Source organism: Paramisgurnus dabryanus, chromosome 6, assembly GCF_030506205.2.
Source record: "Paramisgurnus dabryanus chromosome 6, PD_genome_1.1, whole genome shotgun sequence".
NCBI lineage: Eukaryota > Metazoa > Chordata > Actinopteri > Cypriniformes > Cobitidae > Paramisgurnus > Paramisgurnus dabryanus.
In genome coordinates this window covers 35987211-36005245 of record NC_133342.1, presented here as the reverse complement: position 1 = coordinate 36005245, position 18035 = coordinate 35987211, and positions in this window count along the sequence as shown.

Sequence of the window (18035 nt, the reverse complement as noted above, 5' to 3'; positions counted from 1 at the left end):
ATAAAACCCCTAAATGGGGTGAATACGTCTTAAAAACATTTAAAAGATTATTAACGTCATATATAAGTTTCTCTGTCACCATCTGTGCACGTATACACATGTCTTAATCAGAGACTTGGTTAAAGATTCCACTAAATCTAAAATAAAATCCTATTTTGCCATAGTGGACATAATTACATTTATTAACATTATTTTAAAATGGCAGATATGAACACTCACCCGGCGCTTTGTCAGGCACCGCCGGATCTTTAATACGCGTGAAACTATAGTGCAGGTTATGAAAAGATTCACGGAATTCCTGAACCGTTTAAAAATTTATTTAGTTTAGACTATCGTCTAAAGATTGTAGTATTGGCTCAGATCATTGCTTAAACTATACCCATATACGGAATATTTAATTAAATAACTTGTGATGTTACAATCAAAAGTTTTAATCGTAGCATTGTTCATGATTTGTCTAAATCTAAAATAAACATTTACTTTTTGACACCGTAATGGGGGATTGTTTTACCAACATTGAGTTTTTGAAATCTTTAATCGCTTTACAACACGCACCCCTGTGAAAGAATGCAGGTCTTGTGAGAAAGGAGGGAGGAAGGGTGAGAGCTGACATCAAATGTCGAAACACGAGCTGTCACACACGAGCCGTCATTAAACATATCAGCATAGGCTTGACATAAAATACACTCAGGAAAAACAATCACTCTAAATGACCGGCCATAAAACCATTAAATACTTTCTGTCTAAAGTTGACAACTTGTACAGATTTTGATTGATGGTCCCGCCCCCTGTCAAACAAGTCATAAAAACACAAACTGTCAAAACACCATCTGTTAAGGAGTCATAAAACACAAACTGTCATAAAACCATCTGTTAAGGGTCATAAAACACAACCTGTCAAAACACCATCTGTCATGGGGTCATAAAACACCATCTGTCAAGGGGTCATAAAACGCCATCTGTCAAGGGGTCATAAAAACGACCTGTCAGACAGCAACTGTCACCGGGTGGGGGAGGGGGTCATAAAAGTTTGACGAATGCCGGTCCACTACAACTACTGCTGTACCTCGCCTTGGATCTGCTAAAACCGGGAAACAACTCCTCCACAGCTTCCCGCTCAGGTGAGGACAGGTCAGAAAAGCATATATCAGATGAATCCGCCATTAGATCGGAAAATGCTAGCTTCAGCCTCCACCGTTTGTGGATGCTAGCGGGCTATATGCTAACACTGGGTGTTTATTAGTGATAAATAGTTTCACGTGGTAGTACTGCTCAATAATCGTCACGGTAAAGTATTCCTATGTAAAACTAATAAGTTATATTATATAAATAGGAATAAGATGGTAAAAAAAGCTTTTAGATGATGAACTCGACGGAGCTACGATGCACGATCTGTTCAGCGTGACGTCACAAACCGTATGTCACGATGATTTCAGATCATCGCAATGATTCTCTTTAAAAATTAAACAAAACATCAACATCTAAGCCTAATAAGTGAATTGCGTTTTCTACAGCAATATATTTACTGAACATTCAGAAATAATGTTTTATAAAATAATAAAATGCAATGTTTCTCTATCATTTACATAATAGTCAAACAAGTCAGCATAATAAACAGTATTGTTTTAAACATTGTGTGAACATTAAAACATGACATTGTCATAACGTTTAAAAATGGTAAAATGTAACATTCCTCTAACGTTGAGACAACACAAAAACGTTCTTAGAATGTCAAGAAAACTGGACACTTTTTCCGTTGGCAGAATGTTTTTGGGAACCTTGGGAACTTTCAGGGAACGTTCTTAGAACTTTTTTCTGTTAGCTGGGCATACAAATACTATCTTGCGCGTTTGTGAGCCGTCATTGACAAGTGCATTATCTCTGCGCGTGCTGTTTGCTTGACCGTTTTTAATGATAGAGAGCGCAAACAATTTGATATTTGAGATTAAATAAAACTTACCGCTGAGTTAAGCAGAGCTGATGTCACGGGGTGACGATCTTTCAGGGCGGAACCAAAAGTTGAGGAAGTTTTGGTTCCGCCCGGATGTTTCCGTCCAGACCGGAAAACGGAAACACCAGACATCCGGCAGATTCACGGAGGCTGTAATCAGCCGATTGGGCACAGCTGCGCCTAGTTGAAGAGATCGCCGGGCAATTGGATGATTATAGTACAAAGGGGAGTATATAAAGCACAGTTAGAACACAGTTAGAGGTGCTTAGTGTGTGCTGGGAAACGGAGCTGTGCTCGTTTTTGGACGTGGTGGCTGTCTGGGGTTCTCTCTCTCTCTCTCGTTGCAGTCTTGATTGTGGAGCTGCTGGAGTAAACAGGAAAATCCTATGGGTCGAAAGGAACTTGTTCTAATCAATACTGAAGGAGTAAAGCAGGAAGAAAATTGACCTTCTGGTACAACGTAAACAAAGGCTATTCGCCGTGAGTATACCCTTTTTGTGTGGAGTAACTGGCAAAAGTTAACTTGTATGACTATTGGAAACCTCCAGGAGAAGGAGGGCGGCCCTACCCCTATAAGAGTGTGGTGGGCGAGCCGTGAGAAGCCCAACTTCAAACAGCCACCGCAACGAGACTTATTGTGGTCGTATTTCCCATAGCCTTATCGTAGCCCAAGCGCAGTGGAGGACACCGGGCGCTTCCCTTGTTGTGGTGCACTTATAGTGTGGTGAGTGAGACTGTGTAATAAATCTTTTTCACGTTTGGAGTGGTGCTGTGTATTGCTGTGGGTTGCTGTGTGTCTTGTAGACGAAGCCCCGCATCATCCATTTTCTTCCACTGGGCAGAGGACGGAGAGGCCAACGACTACAGAAACCACTGTTACTATAAATAGTGTGCTGTTTGGAGTACGAGGAGACGCAGACTAAGAGCTGTCCGTGACCGTGAGTAAACCATTGGAAACATTCGTGGTGTGAACTTACCTGTGTCTGTTTTGTCGCAGAGTCAGAGGCGAAAGGGTCCGCCGCCCCGTGGTCTCTACGAAAAGGGCGCCCCCGTCTAGGAATCGATCGGCCTATGGGCATTGGAGATAGGGCAGCGCTCGACCCGGTGAGGTGGTGTGTGACCTTCGCCCCTCTGCTGACCTACGGAGGAGAACCATACTTACCCAGAAAGCTGTAAACAGCAGGGCCGGTGAGAAATACTCGAAGTCTCAGTAACAGTGTCTTCGTGTTCTAGCGGCCACCTGTGGAGAGAGAGCAGAAACGAGAGTGAATCATTGAAGAGCAACCTGTGAACGTGATACCTACCCAGAAAGCTGTAAACAGCAGAGCCGGTGAGAAATACTCTAAGTCTCAGTGACAGTGTCTTTGTGTTCTAGCGGCCACCTGTGGAGAGAGAGCAGAACGAGAGTGAATCATTGAAGAGCAACCTGTGAACGTGATACCTACCCAGAAAGCTGTAAACAGCAGAGCCGGTGAGAAATACTCTAAGTCTCAGTGACAGTGTCTTTGTGTTCTAGCGGCCACCTGTGGAGAGAGAGCAGAACGAGAGTGAATCATTGAAGAGCAAACTGTGAACGTGATACCTACCCTGAAAGCTGTAAACAGCAGAGCCGGTGAGAAATACTCGAAGTCTCAGTAACAGTGTCTTCGTGTTCTAGCGGCCACCTGTGGAGAGAGAGCAGAACGAGAGTGAATCATTGAAGAGCAACCTGTGAACGTGATACCTACCCAGAAAGCTGTAAACAGCAGAGCCGGTGAGAAATACTCTAAGTCTCAGTGACAGTGTCTTTGTGTTCTAGCGGCCACCTGTGGAGAGAGAGCAGAACGAGAGTGAATCATTGAAGAGCAAACTGTGAACGTGATACCTACCCTGAAAGCTGTAAACAGCAGGGCCGGTGAGAAATACTCGAAGTCTCAGTAACAGTGTCTTTGTGTCCTAGCGGCCACCTGTGGAGAGAGAGCAGAACGAGAGTGAATCATTGAAGAGCAAACTGTGAACGTGATACCTACCCAGAAAGCTGTAAGCAGCAGAGCCGGTGAGAATTACTCGAAGTCTCAGTAACAGTGCCTTTGTGTTCTAGCGGCCACCTGTGGAGAGAGAACAGAACGAGAGTGAATCATTGAAGAGCAAACTGTGAACGTGATACCTACCCAGAGAGCTGCAAGCAGCAGAGCCGGTGAGAAACACCCTAAGTGTAAGCTAACAGTGCTTTTGTGTCACAGCGACTATCTGTGGGGCACAAGGAGAACGTGGGCGGACGTACGACAGGGAACGCAAAGGCACGTGGGGCGAGGACCCCCTGCCGACCCGAGGAAGGGTACATCGACAGTGGAGATCCTCCTTACCAGTCACACCAAAATTATTCTGCCTCCAGGACGGAAGAAGGAGGGCGCCACGGTTAGCAGGGTCCAGGCCGGAGCCTGACGTTTCCCTTTCTCCCCCGGCTTATGGTGGTTGGCACCCCTGTTGTCCTTGGCCTGTCTGCCCGTGGCTGCAGTTTCCCTGGAGGGAGAAGAAGAGACCTATTAGTTTTAATTTCCCCTTACCCCAAATTCCCAGTTCTTTTAAATATTTAAACTAAATAAAGTTTGTTTTAAATTTTACTTCCCTGTTCCCGTGTTTGTCTGGTCATTGGGTTGGCTTTGGGGACCTCCTCGAGGTGGGAGTTGCAAAGGGGCGTGGCTTTAGTTTAAACCAGCCAGCCCCTGGTGGTGACAGATTTTGGCGTAGTCGGCAGGGCCCCACCTCGAGTTGAGTAACCAAGGTCACCCAATGACTGACAACGCGGGGCCTGCAGCCCCACCCCGTGCCACATCTATTATCATGGGAAGCCCATGGATCCAGAAATACGGAGGAGCAGAGTCGGAGGTACGACTGACCGAATGGAAGGCCCAATTAGAGTACTTGGCCGACTTACAGGGCCTTAGCGCCGCTCAGCGGCTCCAGTTTGTGTTGAACTCCCTAGAGGGAGAAGCACGGCGAGAGGTACAAGCCGCCCCCGAAGCAATCCGAGCCACCGCCCAGACTGTGTTCCAGTTCCTTACTGAACAATATGGCGACCATACCCCCGTAGCTGTCCTCCGTTCACAATTTTTTAATTGTAAGCAAGGCCCCCGACAACCTATTAGAGCTTTTGCCCTCCGGCTGCGAGAGCAGTTCACTCGCCTGCAGGCCCGACGAGACCATGGGCTAGGAGACGGAGAGACCTTGTTACGCGACCAGTTCCTCCTGGGGATGAAAGAGGGCCCCGTGAGACAAAGTCTGAGGGTCCAGTTTCGACGGGACTCCGGGCTCACCTTTGAGGACCTAAAGAAGGAGGCGCTGGCCTTGGAAGGCGATGAGGTCGAAGTAAGTGGAACCCCTGTATGTGCAGCCGTAAGTGGGAACACCGCAGCACCACCTGAACACGCAGATTGGAAGCAAGCCCTCAGAGTAGAATTGTTGAAAGATGTCCGAGAGCAGATGTCGGAACTATCTAAGGCTCTTCTGGGAGAACTTCGTCAAGGTAGGGCGCAAGAGGAACCGAGGCCGGCACCCCGAGAGCGAGTCTACTCTGAGAGGGGCCGAGAGCCACCGGGGCGCCCGAACCGTTTTAACCGGCCCCGCTTTGAGTGGGATGACCAAGGGCGGCCAATCTGCAATCGTTGTGGAGAACCAGGGCATTATAGCCGTCAGTGTGGGCCCCGCAGGGCATCGGAAGGGGGTTTTTAGGACGACCGGCCACAGTGGGTCGTGTGGCCGGGACCCCTCGAGGAGACCCGGAAAGACGTGATAATTCAAGAGGCCAGATGGTGGGGCATAGCCCAACGGCGGAGGTGAAGGTATGTGGCAAGACAGTACAGTGCCTGGTAGATACAGGCTCTCAAGTGACATTGTTTGCCGAAAGTCTCTCGCAGGAAGTATTCGGGAAGCAGAGAACCCAAGGAGGAGAGGCCCCCTGGCTGACGTTGCGGGGCGCCAACGGCTTAGAGATTCCTTACATTGGCTATCGGCTGACGGACTTAGAAGTGCACGGGGTGTTAGTTCCCCAAAAAGGGGTGATCATCGTGGAAGACAGGTGTTTGGGAGTCCACCGAGCCCTACTAGGGATGAACGTGCTCTCCGAGTGTTGGGAGGAGTTATTTCGGGCTAGGCCCGGCCCTAGGATCTCCCCTGTTGAGAGGCCCCTATGGGAGCGAGTGGTCGCCGACTGTCGTCGGGTCCAGATGACCCAGGTCCGTAGAGGCCGGGAAGAGGTAGGAAGAGTGATGTGTCGCTATGCTTTATCTATCCCCCCTAGGAGTGAGGCCATGGTGTGGGTGAGAGTGGCCCCCCGAGGAGTTGGCCCCGAAGAGTGGGTATTGGTTGAACCCCACGCTGATTGCCCCCAAGTGGAAGTAGCACGAGGCCTAGCGGCGGTCCACCGGGGGAGGGTCCCTGTAAAGGTTCGAAATGACCATCCCTACCCAGTACACTTACACCGACACCAGCGGCTGGCCCGACTCACGGGGGTTGCACCCCATCAGGTGAGGGAAGAGAGAGATGTTAAGTTCCGTCAGGTGTGCCCCACTGTCATCGAGGTGGCCCTGACGCAGATGGAAGCCCCCTCGAACAACGGGGAGAGGGACGTGCCGAGACACCTGGCAGGTGAGTCCCTGCAAGGGGAAAAGCTGGAACAGGCACAGACACAAAGACTCCAAGCCCTCCTTCAGAAATGGCAACATGTGTTTGCAAGACACGAGGAGGATTACGGATGCACTAAGGTGGTCGAACATCATATCCCGACTGGAGATGCAGGACCCAGCAGGGAGAGGTACCGGCCGATCCCACCCACTTTGTATACAGAGGTACGCTCACTATTGCAGGGTATGCTGGGGCGGGGCATCGTCCGGGAAAGCAGTAGCCCATGGGCAGCCCCCATCGTACTGGTGCAGAAGAAGTCGGGCGCTTGGAGGTTTTGTGTGGACTATCGTAAGCTCAACCTGGTGACTAAGAAAGACGCTTTTCCCCTACCCCGGATCGAAGACTCCCTTGCGGGTCTCACGCGGTCTGCATGGTACTCCACTCTGGATCTGGCCAGTGGGTATTGGCAGGTGCCAGTGGCCGAGGCCGATAGGGAGAAGACCGCTTTCACGACCCCGTTTGGACTATTCGAGTGGGAACGGATGCCCTTCGGGCTCTGCAACGCCCCAGCCACGTTCCAACGCCTGATGCAGCGCTGTTTGGGAGGTCAGTTAATGGAGTCAGTCTTGGTATATCTAGATGATGTAATTGTGTACTCCCCAGATTTCGATTCCCACCTCCGGCACCTCGAGGAGGTTTTCCAGGCAATGGAGAAATATGGGCTGAAGTTGCAACCCGATAAATGCCATCTGCTGAGGCGAGAGGTCCAGTTCCTGGGTCACGTGGTCAGCGCTGCTGGGGTGGCTGTAGACCCTGGGAAAGTCTCTGCAGTGAGAGATTGGAGTGCGCCCAAGACTGTGAGGCAAGTACGTTCATTTCTGGGGTTTGTGGGATACTACAGACGGTTCATCAAAGATTTTTCCAAGATCGCTAAGCCACTTAACCAGCTGCTGGTCGGTACAGGGCGGAACCGGGGACGGGGATCACCCCCGATTGACTGGGATGAGTCCTGTGAGGGGGCATTTCAGAGATTGAAACAGGAATTGTTACAGGCTCCTATCTTAGCTTATGCAGACTTTACTCAACCATTTGTCTTGTATACAGACGCTAGCAACCTGGGGTTGGGGGCGGTCTTGGCCCAACGACAAGCGGGAACAGAACGGGTGATTGCTTATGCAAGCCGAAGCCTCCACCCAGCTGAGAAGAACGATGCCAACTACAGCTCGTTTAAACTGGAACTGCTGGCCCTGAAGTGGGCCCTGAGCGAGAAGTTTAAGGACTACCTCTGGGGTGCTAAGGTAACGGTGATTACAGACAATAATCCTTTGGTACATTTACAGACAGCGAAGTTGGGAGCTGTGGAGCAGCGCTGGGTGGCACAACTTGCCAATTTCGAGTATCGACTGCAGTATCGGCCTGGGCGAGAACACACGAACGCGGACGCCTTGTCCCGATTGCCAGAGGCGGACCACCCCGGTTGCCGGGGAGGCAAGGAAGAAGAAAGCCAGAGGGAGGGCTATCTGATAGGGGCCGTGGAGGCCCCCGGAGGCCAGCAGGAGGCGGTACCGGAGAATTGGGGCTGGGACCCCTGTCGGTGGAAAGCGAGGCAGGCCCAGGATCAGGATGTGTGTCAGGTAAAGATGTGGGTGGAGCAGGGCCGACGGCCGACATCGTCTGAGAGGCTGACCCAAACAGAGACGGGAAAAAGACTGCTGGGACAGTGGGACAAGTTGGAACTACAGGAGGGGGTGCTTTGCCGGAAGGTTAGTGACCCAAAACTGGACGAAGAGGTGCGCCAGATCGTGGTGCCCGCCGATCAAGCAGCAGCCTTGGTGTCCGCCTATCATGATCAGCTGGGGCACCAGGGACAGGAACGGACAGTATCGCTGCTGCGCAGGTTTTTCTACTGGCCGGGGCTGGAAGCGTCAGTACGCAGCTTGGTCCAAGCTTGCCCCAGGTGTACGTTGTTTAAATCTCGACGAGAGGCTCGAGCGCCGATGGTGCCCATACATGCCAAAGCCCCCCTCCACATCATGGCAATGGATTTCCTGACACTGGGCCGGCCACAGGACCGCTATCCGAACATCTTAGTAATCACCGACCTGTTTACAAAATACGCATGGGCAGTTCCCACCCTTGATCAGACGGCAAACACCACCGCAACGGCTCTATGGCGGCACGTCTTCCAAACGTTCGGATGTCCCGAGTTCCTGCACTCAGACCAAGGGGCAAATTTCGAATCCAAGGTGATCCGAGAATTATGCCAGCTGTATGGGTGTACGAAGACCCATACGACGTCGTATCACCCTCAAGGAAATGGCTGTTGTGAGAGGTTTAATCAGACCCTGTTGGGGCTCCTCGGGACCCTGGACCAACGGAAGCAGAGCGATTGGGTGAGTGCTCTACCGAATCTTTTGCAAGCTTATAATAACAGCGTTCATAGTACGACGGGGTATGCCCCCACTTATCTGATGTTCGGCAGACATGTGCGGATGCCCACGGACCTGGTCTTGGGAGTGGCCGCTGGCCAAGAGGAAGGGAGCGTGACGGAATGGGCGGGGCGCCATCACCAACGGCTACACTTTGCTTACGAGCAGGTATCCCAGAAGATACGGGCTACAGGGGAAAAGAACAAGCGGCTGTACGACCGGACGGCCCGGGACGCCCCCTTGTTGCCAGGAGAGAGAGTCTTGGTACGAGACAATCGGCGGCAAGGCAAAGGAAAGCTGAGTGACCGTTGGGAGCCCATCCCGTACGTAGTCTGCAGGCAACAGAGGCCGGGACAGCCGGTGTATACCATCCGGCCGGAAGGAAAGGCCGGCCCGGAACGTGTGGTGCACCGAAACATGATTCGCCCTTGCCCAAATTATCCCGAGGTCGCGAAGGAGGTAGTGGCAGAACCGGCACCGACGGCCCCCTGGATGGAAGGATGGGCTGTGGTACCAGGCCTACCCGTGGCAGCACCACCCCCGGCCGCCCCAGGAGAGCCAGAGCTAGCACCTGAGCCAGTTGAACCCCCGGCCGCCCAGAGACAAGCAGAGCCGGTACCAGCGCCAGCCGAACCCCCGGCCGCCCAAGGACAACCTGAGGTTGTGCCCGAGCCCGCCGAACCTGACTCCCCTGTGAGGCGCTCCCAACGGGAGAATCGAGGCCGACCCCCTTCCCGTTACGGTGAGTGGACTACTCAAAGGCATTCCAGGGACTGGAATGCATTGGCGGGGGAGGATGTCACGGGGTGACGATCTTTCAGGGCGGAACCAAAAGTTGAGGAAGTTTTGGTTCCGCCCGGATGTTTCCGTCCAGACCGGAAAACGGAAACACCGGACATCCGGCAGATTCACGGAGGCTGTAATCAGCCGATTGGGCACAGCTGCGCCTAGTTGAAGAGATCGCCGGGCAATTGGATGATTATAGTACAAAGGGGAGTATATAAAGCACAGTTAGAACACAGTTAGAGGTGCTTAGTGTGTGCTGGGAAACGGAGCTGTGCTCGTTTTTGGACGTGGTGGCTGTCTGGGGTTCTCTCTCTCTCTCTCGTTGCAGTCTTGATTGTGGAGCTGCTGGAGTAAACAGGAAAATCCTATGGGTCGAAAGGAACTTGTTCTAATCAATACTGAAGGAGTAAAGCAGGAAGAAAATTGACCTTCTGGTACAACGTAAACAAAGGCTATTCGCCGTGAGTATACCCTTTTTGTGTGGAGTAACTGGCAAAAGTTAACTTGTATGACTATTGGAAACCTCCAGGAGAAGGAGGGCGGCCCTACCCCTATAAGAGTGTGGTGGGCGAGCCGTGAGAAGCCCAACTTCAAACAGCCACCGCAACGAGACTTATTGTGGTCGTATTTCCCATAGCCTTATCGTAGCCCAAGCGCAGTGGAGGACACCGGGCGCTTCCCTTGTTGTGGTGCACTTATAGTGTGGTGAGTGAGACTGTGTAATAAATCTTTTTCACGTTTGGAGTGGTGCTGTGTATTGCTGTGGGTTGCTGTGTGTCTTGTAGACGAAGCCCCGCATCATCCATTTTCTTCCACTGGGCAGAGGACGGAGAGGCCAACGACTACAGAAACCACTGTTACTATAAATAGTGTGCTGTTTGGAGTACGAGGAGACGCAGACTAAGAGCTGTCCGTGACCGTGAGTAAACCATTGGAAACATTCGTGGTGTGAACTTACCTGTGTCTGTTTTGTCGCAGAGTCAGAGGCGAAAGGGTCCGCCGCCCCGTGGTCTCTACGAAAAGGGCGCCCCCGTCTAGGAATCGATCGGCCTATGGGCATTGGAGATAGGGCAGCGCTCGACCCGGTGAGGTGGTGTGTGACCTTCGCCCCTCTGCTGACCTACGGAGGAGAACCATACTTACCCAGAAAGCTGTAAACAGCAGGGCCGGTGAGAAATACTCGAAGTCTCAGTAACAGTGTCTTCGTGTTCTAGCGGCCACCTGTGGAGAGAGAGCAGAAACGAGAGTGAATCATTGAAGAGCAACCTGTGAACGTGATACCTACCCAGAAAGCTGTAAACAGCAGAGCCGGTGAGAAATACTCTAAGTCTCAGTGACAGTGTCTTTGTGTTCTAGCGGCCACCTGTGGAGAGAGAGCAGAACGAGAGTGAATCATTGAAGAGCAACCTGTGAACGTGATACCTACCCAGAAAGCTGTAAACAGCAGAGCCGGTGAGAAATACTCTAAGTCTCAGTGACAGTGTCTTTGTGTTCTAGCGGCCACCTGTGGAGAGAGAGCAGAACGAGAGTGAATCATTGAAGAGCAAACTGTGAACGTGATACCTACCCTGAAAGCTGTAAACAGCAGAGCCGGTGAGAAATACTCGAAGTCTCAGTAACAGTGTCTTCGTGTTCTAGCGGCCACCTGTGGAGAGAGAGCAGAACGAGAGTGAATCATTGAAGAGCAACCTGTGAACGTGATACCTACCCAGAAAGCTGTAAACAGCAGAGCCGGTGAGAAATACTCTAAGTCTCAGTGACAGTGTCTTTGTGTTCTAGCGGCCACCTGTGGAGAGAGAGCAGAACGAGAGTGAATCATTGAAGAGCAAACTGTGAACGTGATACCTACCCTGAAAGCTGTAAACAGCAGGGCCGGTGAGAAATACTCGAAGTCTCAGTAACAGTGTCTTTGTGTCCTAGCGGCCACCTGTGGAGAGAGAGCAGAACGAGAGTGAATCATTGAAGAGCAAACTGTGAACGTGATACCTACCCAGAAAGCTGTAAGCAGCAGAGCCGGTGAGAATTACTCGAAGTCTCAGTAACAGTGCCTTTGTGTTCTAGCGGCCACCTGTGGAGAGAGAACAGAACGAGAGTGAATCATTGAAGAGCAAACTGTGAACGTGATACCTACCCAGAGAGCTGCAAGCAGCAGAGCCGGTGAGAAACACCCTAAGTGTAAGCTAACAGTGCTTTTGTGTCACAGCGACTATCTGTGGGGCACAAGGAGAACGTGGGCGGACGTACGACAGGGAACGCAAAGGCACGTGGGGCGAGGACCCCCTGCCGACCCGAGGAAGGGTACATCGACAGTGGAGATCCTCCTTACCAGTCACACCAAAATTATTCTGCCTCCAGGACGGAAGAAGGAGGGCGCCACGGTTAGCAGGGTCCAGGCCGGAGCCTGACGTTTCCCTTTCTCCCCCGGCTTATGGTGGTTGGCACCCCTGTTGTCCTTGGCCTGTCTGCCCGTGGCTGCAGTTTCCCTGGAGGGAGAAGAAGAGACCTATTAGTTTTAATTTCCCCTTACCCCAAATTCCCAGTTCTTTTAAATATTTAAACTAAATAAAGTTTGTTTTAAATTTTACTTCCCTGTTCCCGTGTTTGTCTGGTCATTGGGTTGGCTTTGGGGACCTCCTCGAGGTGGGAGTTGCAAAGGGGCGTGGCTTTAGTTTAAACCAGCCAGCCCCTGGTGGTGACACTCACTTGACTCTGTCGTCTATGTGACGCGCGACAGTCAGCACATGATCATTTCAAATCCGTTTACAAGACAAATTCTGTTGTTGTTTAATATAAAGTTTACATTGCGTTGTAAACATGATGAAAAAATGCTAATTTCATAATGCGAACGTATTAACACAAGCTTTTTATTCTGCTATAATAATTAACATTATAAACAATAATATGTAAAACTATACAAACTATAATTCTATCTTGACATGCACATTAGGTTTCAATTTGATTCCCTCTCTTGTGCACAGTTGTCGTCGTCGGTCTCACTCTCAGCCTCCTTCCTATTATGGGGTGTTACTGTAAAAAATCCGCTAAATATGGGATTTTAAAAACCGGATGGTTTATTTATAGTTCGAATACGGATATTTCACGTCATGTTCAAATGCATATTCGAATATCGAATAAAAAGTGACAGCCCTACTCAGTAGTTAAAGGGACAGTGTGTTACGTTGGAATTCGTCTTGCTGTTGCCTTGCCATTTGCACAATTGCTAATACTGTTACCCCAGTTATCTCTGTCTATTGATTAAGTGTGTGAGCCGCCCCATTCGTGTTGAGGATCTGTGGTCGTGCTGGAACCGGCTGAGAAGAGGAAGGAGCTCAAGGATCGTGGCCTCAATGTTTCGCATGTGTTTGTCCTCTGCCCCAGTCATTCGACTATTCAGGACTACAAACCCGGCCAAATGTTGTGACGCTCACCATATATCACTGTGAGTGTGTGGAGTGCTGTGGTTGAGTCTTTTTGAAGTGTGTACACTTGGACAATTGTAGTTCTGTGCTGTTGTCAGTGTTGTCAGTGATCACCTCCTAGGGTGAAGAAGGAACCCTGCGTTAGAAGAGTGGAGTGGTGGCGTTGGGCGGCTGCTTTATACAGTCTTGTTCAAAATAATAACAGTACAATGTGACTACCAGAATAATCAAGGTTTTTAGTATATTTTTTATTGCTACGTGGCAAACAAGTTACCAGTAGGTTCAGTAGAAAACAAATGAGACCCAGCATTCATGATATGCACGCTCTTAAGCCTGTGCAATTGGGCAATTAGTTGAATTAGTTGAAAGGGGTGTGTTCAAAAAAAATAGCAGTGTGGCATTCAATCACTGAGGTCATCAATTTTGTGAAGAAACAGGTGTGAATCAGGTGGCCCCTATTTAAGGATGAAGCCAACACTTGTTGAACATGCATTTGAAAGCTGAGGAAAATGGGTCGTTCAAGACATTGTTCAGAAGAACAGCGTACTTTGATTAAAAAGTTGATTGGAGAGGGGAAAATCTATAAAGAGGTGCAAAAAATGATAGGCTGTTCAGCTAAAATGATCTCCAATGCCTTAAAATGGAGAGCAAAACCAGAGAGACGTGGAAGAAAACGGAAGACAACCATCAAAATGGATAGAAGAATAACCAGAATGGCAAAGGCTCAGCCAATGATCACCTCCAGGATGATCAAAGACAGTCTGGAGTAACCTGTAAGTACTGTGACAGTTAGAAGACGTCTGTGTGAAGCTAATCTATTTTCAAGAATCCCCCGCAAAGTCCCTCTGTTGAAAAAAAGGCATGTGCAGAAGAGGTTACAATTTGCCAAAGAACACATCAACTGGCCTAAAGAGAAATGGAGGAACATTTTGTGGACTGATGAGAGTAAAATTGTTCTTTTTGGGTCCAAGGGCCACAGGCAGTTTGTGAGACGACCCCCAAACTCTGAATTCAAGCCACAGTACACAGTGAAGACAGTGAAGCATGGAGCATGATATGGGCATGTTTCTCCTACTATGGTGTTGGGCCTATTTATCGCATACCAGGGATCATGGATCAGTTTGCATATGTTAAAATACTTGAAGAGGTCATGTTGCCCTATGCTGAAGAGGACATGCCCTTGAAATGGTTGTTTCAACAAGACAATGACCCAAAACACACTAGTAAACGGGCAAAGTCTTGGTTCCAAACCAACAAAATTAATGTTATGGAGTGGCCAGCCCAATCTCTAGACCTTAATCCAATTGAGAACTTGTGGGGTGATATCAAAAATGCTGTTTCTGAAGCAAAACCAAGAAATGTGAATGAATTGTGGAATGTTGTTAAAGAATCATGGAGTGGAATAACAGCTGAGAGGTGCCACAAGTTGGTTGACTCCATGCCACACAGATGTCAAGCAGTTTTAAAAAACTGTGGTCATACAACTAAATATTAGTTTAGTGATTCACAGGATTGCTAAATCCCAGAAAAAATTTGTTTTGTACAAAATAGTTTTGAGTTTGTACAGTCAAAGGTAGACACTGCTATTTTTTTGAACACACCCCTTTCAACTAATTGCCCAATTGCACAGCCTTAAGAGCGTTCATATCATGAATGCTGGGTCTTGTTTGTTTTCTGAGAATCTACTGAACCTACTGGTAACTTGTTTGCCACGTAGCAATAAAAAATATACTAAAAACCTTAATTATTCTGGTTAGTCACATTGTAATGCTATTATTTTGAACAAGACTATATATATACACGACTGAGACCTGCTAACCTCCTTCCCGGCCTGGTGGTGGCGTTGTGGCTGTGGAGAGTGCCAGCCTATGCCCAGTTTATGCTTCTGCCCATTCACTCACCTGTATGCATCTCTGTACGCCCAAAGCTAAAAGCTCAGTGTATTCACCTGTATGCATCCCTGTACGCCCAAAGCTAAAAGCTCAGTGTATTCACCTGTATGCATCTCTGTACGGCCAAAGCTAAAAGCCCAGTGTACTCACTTGAATACATCCCTGTACGTCCAAAGCTACGAGCCCGGTGTACGCTCCTGTATAACGACCTGAATTTTTAAATTCCCCCTCTGTTGTTTTAATATTTAATAAAGACTGTTAAATTTTATTTCCCTCGTCTGTCTGGTCATCGGGGTGTTTTGGGACCTCCTCGGGGTGAAAATAGAAGGAGGAGCGTGACCCGCAACAGCGGCGGTCCTCTCCCACCTGTGACATTTTTATTAGGGTTTGAAAAATATTTGTCGAAAGAAATGTAAACACATACATTTGCACTTTAGACTCATGCTGCACAAGCTTTGTTTGTTCCTGTTTTAGGAAAGTGAAATAAAACAAAACAAAATATTGATCGCTCACTCCTCATTCAGACAGCCAGTGACCAGCAGTAGCAGAGCGACGCGATCTCATTAATTTCAATGAAAACCGGGGGGACTTCCGGCGGCAAGAGCAAAAGTGACCGTTGGCGACCGTAGAGAAAGTTAAGAAAAGTTTAACTTTATGCAAATGTCGAGCGAATTTTGGGAGAGCGACTACCAGTGAGAACGAAGCTGTGGATTTCAAGTCATCCTTTTCTCGTCAGTTACTGCCATGGATGGTACTCATTTGTTTATGACAAGCAGATTTAGAAACACCTCAAGCCGCATTCAGAAAGCTGGCGATGTTATCGCTGTGTGTCGCCCATCTCTTTCAATGAGGTGTTTCTAAATTTCATAATTTTTTATGAAAAGTTTTTGGTTTATATTTAATATTCAAGTACATTAAACATCTAGTACATTTTTACTTTTACTTAAGTACTCAAGAAAAGTAAAAGTACACAATTTTTATGTAATTAGGTATTAAATAAATTTTAATATGCAATATAAAAGAAATACACATTATGATTCTATGCTTTAGAATGTAGTGAATTTTTTTTGTAAAGTAAAGTAATTTTTTTCCCAAGACAAACACTCTGATAAATCACAGACACTTGGAAAATATAACTAAAATACTCAAGTAGTGTCCACATCGGCATATGTTAAATTTTTACTACTCTCGCTGGTATGGTTAATCTTAACTGCTGTATTCTGCTGTTTATGTTTTATGATTTTTCTGTGTTTTTTTCTGCATCTATTAATGTAAAGCTGCTTTGAAACAATTAAACAATTGTGAAAAGCGCTATAAAAAATAATATAAAATTGATTTCATTTGTCAATTTTGTCATGAAATAATTGCAGGCAGCAAGTATTAACATTTTTACCAGTTGTCTCCACCTGCATCATATTGTTGCTGTAAATGGCTGTTCTGTTTGTATTCACATCCTCAAACCTGCACTCCCTAATGCTGCGTTCACACCAGCCGTGGTAGAGGTGTTGCTATGTCAAACCCCCAAGTTGAAAAATTTGAACTTTGGCAGAAAAACGTGCCGCGTTAACCAGTCAGGAGCTTGCTCTAGTAGTAATGTGATTACAGGATGCGAGCGGAGTCGCAGAAGCCCCTCCCATGATGCAAATATCCGTGTGAATGTCTCGATGACTAATGTTGCATTTACACCAGCCGCGGTATAGGCGGCAAAAAACGCGCTATTCGCGTGTAGTTGGACATTCAACATTTAAGTTCACTCGCTTCATTTGCGCATGAAAGCCGCGCGTGAAATTCTAGTCATTCGAGAAATTCACGCGGAAATTATCGTCATGGGAGGGGCTTCTGCGACTGCGCTGAGACTCTGCCATTCCGCTCGCTTCCTGTTATCACGTCACTATAACAGCAAGGTCCTGATTGGTTAACGCTGCACGGAAATCCGCCGAAGTTCAGATTTCTTAACTCGCCCGTTTCGCGCAGCAACGCTCAAACCGCCTGGTGCGCGCCATCCGCACTGCGTGTTCCGCGCCATTCACGCCACGCTTACCGCGTGTACCGCGCAGCAGGATAATAATCTGCATGTAATCTCGTCTTTGCATTGACTTAACATGTAAATCACCTGCGCTTGCCGCCTCTTCCACGACTGGTGTAAACTCAGCATAAAATTTCATGCGCGAATGAAGCGAGTAAACTCAAAACGTTCAAGCGGCAAACTAGACGTGGTAGACGCGAATTTGACGCCTCAAAAGCGGCTGGTGTGAACCCATGGTTACTCTACCTGATGGTCATGGCAAACAAACATTATCACTATGTAATGATGGATTATGCTAAATGGGCTGATGTATTTGACACAGTCAACATTGCATATGCAATTACATCTCCTCTACTTGCGAGGTTCTTTCATCACATCATCTCTAACACACACACAGCTTTGCTTTATCATTAACTACCAGCTGATGACTAAATAGGCATTAACCCCACAGCCCTACTAAATAAAGAGAAACATGAGAACATGTAAGATCATATTTTTATTAATAACTCACTTCTCGCCTTTCAACTTGTAATATAATCTTCAGATATTCTGCTACCCCAAAACGCACATAATCTTTAACATGTGCATGCATAAACCAAAGTCCCCCTACCAAATTTAAGCACGTAGGCCATAAAAGCATGAGCGTGTTTGTGTCACGTATCATACGTCCCATTCTGGATCAGTATCTCTTTCTCGTGGGTCCCAGACAGACGTACCATCCAGAAGCAAACTGACATCTGTGAAACCCAAGGAGGTGCACCAGCCTTGTCCCTCCATCTTGTCCTGGAGTGACCTAGTGCTAAATTCTAGCACAACAGATGAGCCAAGTGCAGCAAACAAGACACCCCCCAACACCACCCTCTCTTGGTGTCCGTCTTGTATTTTTAGCCAAGATCTGAGCTTTGTAGAGCTCAATATCGTAGAAAAATT